The following is a 3,084-nucleotide window of genomic DNA, read 5'->3' as shown; positions in this document are numbered from 1 at the left end:
CCTTCTGTTGTCTAGTGAAGTAAATACACACATACGCATACGCTACAATTATGCTATACCAAACTTTTCATTTGCTTCCTATTCTTTCGTTTTGTTTTGTTTTTGCTTTTTAAACTTTTGTTTTAATTCTAGTTAGTTCACACTCAGTGTAATATTAGTTTCAGGTGTACAATATAGTGGTTCAACACTTCCACATACCACGTGGTGTTCACCGTGACAAGGGCACTCAAAAATATGGAATGCTTCTCGAGTTCGAATGTCATCCTGGTGCTCGGGGTGGGGTGGGGGTATGCTTATCGTCTCTGTATTATTCCAATTTTAGTATATGTGCCGCTAAAGCGAGCACTTGGATATGTTTTTTAAGAGAGAACTGGGGGCAAATTCCACTTACTAAAACGTTGGGCAACTAAAGTTCTCTGAGTCTTCATTTCTTCATGTTTTATTAAATTATCGCATGAAACTAGGACTAATGAGCAATATTTAGTATAGCAGTAGACTTTATTAGGTTGCAGCAAACAGGGTCAATCTTGAAAGAAATTAAATATGGAAACAGAAAATTCTACTCCTATGACTTAAAAAAATGACGCTATCACCAAACTCAAAAACGCAGTAATAATTACGCACACACACATAACCAGAGTGGGACCAACAGGACCTGTAAAAGAAAAAAAAAAACCACCAGCTTTCAACTATCACACACACAAACTTTACACAGAAATGACATATGAGTTAAGTCTTGGAGGACAAATTTAAATTCCCAGGAAAAAGACTTTGGGCAACTGACAGATTAAGCGTTCTTATTACTCCAGAGGGCTACGTAGGTAGAACTATTAGCGAAGAAGACTTTAGGTCACTGGCAGGCATGTCTAACCAGCAGAACAGACAAGAATGAAATAAGCCTTTTCTGAGGCTAGTGAACTCCTCATGCTGTATTCAAGCGAAAACTCAACTGAAGGTTGGATAATGTAATGGGTAATCACACATCCTGAAGACAGATTGCCTGGGTTGAAATCCCAGGTCCGCCTCTTTTATAAGCTGTGTCTTTTTGTGCCTCAGTGTAAAACGAATATAAAAGCAATGCCTGCCCCATATGGGTGTAATGCAGATTAAATAATTAACACATGTAAAACACATTAGTGCCAGGTAAACTTTAGACATCATTAATGATAGTATTTCTTGGAGGGATTATTGTAGAGGAACTCATGCCGTGATTGGATTGGGTGAGGTAATCAAAGAGGGATCTGCCTCTTCTGAGATCCTATCATCCTGTGTTTCTATATTCCCTGATGTCCAGGGATTGAAATTGCTGATCAACTGAGCATGAGCTGAAGCATCTTTGAAAAACAAAACAAAACTATAACAATAAAAACCCATGTTTCTCTTAAAAAGATCTTCATCATCCTTTTTAAGATAACAATGAATAGTCTGTGTGAACAACTATTCATATAATTATTTCATAACTCCCAAAAGAAAATAGCTCCCCTCATACCAGCCCTTGAGCACCTAGGAGCAGCACGGATAGGCAGAAAGGAGTGGGGGATGGGAATCAAAATTAAATTCCTTTCAGAAGAAACCAGTCTATAACTGATTTTAGAGTGTGATGTAGACAAAATGAAAGATGGTTGCTCGGGGCCATGAAGAATACGTTCCCTTGCTGTGAAGGGTAAGCTTCAGTGGGGGTCAGGGGGGCAGTGCTACGGGGGTCCACACCTTGAGGGAATGCACCGATTCCCTATTGCAAATAGCCTCTTCACTGTTCTCCCCTACCTCAGTCTCCCTGTCCCCCATCCAACGTGTGCTCCTGTCTCAGTGTTCCTTCTAAAACGTTAATTGACCCCTGCCTCACACCTCACAGGGGCTTTCCATCTAGCCACAGGACGATGTGCGAATTCCTGGTCTCATGACTCATCATCAACCATAGCAAAGTTCCAGCTGTTTCCCATGCATGAGGTTTGTTTACATGCAGTTTCCTGAGCTCCCCCCCCACCCCCGAGGTATTAAAATCAGAGTCTCCGCAGCTGGACCCGGAAGTGAAGCAACTCAACCCAACTCTATCCCCATTTGGACTGGCTGCCATGACAGAAGTGTTTTGTTTTGTTTTGTTTTGTTTTCATTGCATTTTAAGTGGAATAATGTTCGGCAGCCCTCACATCTACCTTCCCTCTCAACGGCAGCAGCAACAGCAGCAGCAGCAGCAGCAGCAAGCACTTAACAGAGCTCTGATTGAGGCAAATAGCCAAAGACAGCTTAGCCCTTTTCTCTGGCACTGTGTCTTCCAGCTGAACCAGAGATATAACTCACGGTAGCAAACCTGAAACTGCTACTCTTGACAGATTAATTCCATAACAAAAATCAATCATGGCACTTGTTGCCGGCATACATAATATTTTGAGTTTCCTGTCAAGCACCACCGAGAAGCAGACCTCCTTGACCTTGACTACATTAAACGAATGCACCGATACAGTAATGTAATCAGCTGATCACCGCATGCACCATCATCCCAGGTCTGTTTAACAGTGATCAGCATTGAGCTCTTGTTTCCTGTGGCGCCTCCTAACCCAACCAAATTGCCATCCTTACTAGCAGAATGTCTCTTCTAGACAAAAATAGTTGCAGCAACTCCCAGAAGTCTTATTTTTCGACTGGTCACCTCAGGCGATATGTCAGCTGATTTGCCTGCTAGCTTTTCCCTGAGCAAATATCAGCCAGCCAAACCGGGGATGGGGGGCGGGGGATGTGGAGGAGCACACACAAAAAACCCCACTCTGGTCACAGAGAGAATACCCTCCTGTTCAGAAAAACCCTTGTTCACTCCTCAGGCCAAAGAGGCTAGACAGGAAAGGAAGCAAGAACAGGTGGCTGGGTGAGCTCATCACCTACATAATGAGCAAATTGGAAGTGCTGGAGCCATGGGCATGCAAGGTGGATGGAATGGAGAGAAGAAAAGGAACTTCTTCTTTTTAACATTAGAGGGACTAGGTTACACCTGACAATGTGCATTGCATTTGGGGCAGAACCATCTGGAAAAGGGCGATTGACAATCCCACTGGGTTGCTCAGCATGGCATGGATCAGGATGGGGGAA

General features: G+C 43.1%; 1 pseudogene; it reads right to left on the bottom strand.

Moving 5' to 3' along the window:
* Nucleotides 1-228: 228 nt before the first annotated feature.
* Nucleotides 229-346, bottom strand: LOC122901557 (annotated as a pseudogene).
* Between the last annotated feature and the right edge of the window lie 2,738 nt (nt 347-3,084).

Source organism: Neovison vison, chromosome 2 (assembly GCF_020171115.1).
Source record: "Neovison vison isolate M4711 chromosome 2, ASM_NN_V1, whole genome shotgun sequence".
NCBI classification, from domain to species: domain Eukaryota; kingdom Metazoa; phylum Chordata; class Mammalia; order Carnivora; family Mustelidae; genus Neogale; species Neogale vison.
This window is presented reverse-complemented; position numbering and strand designations above follow the sequence as displayed.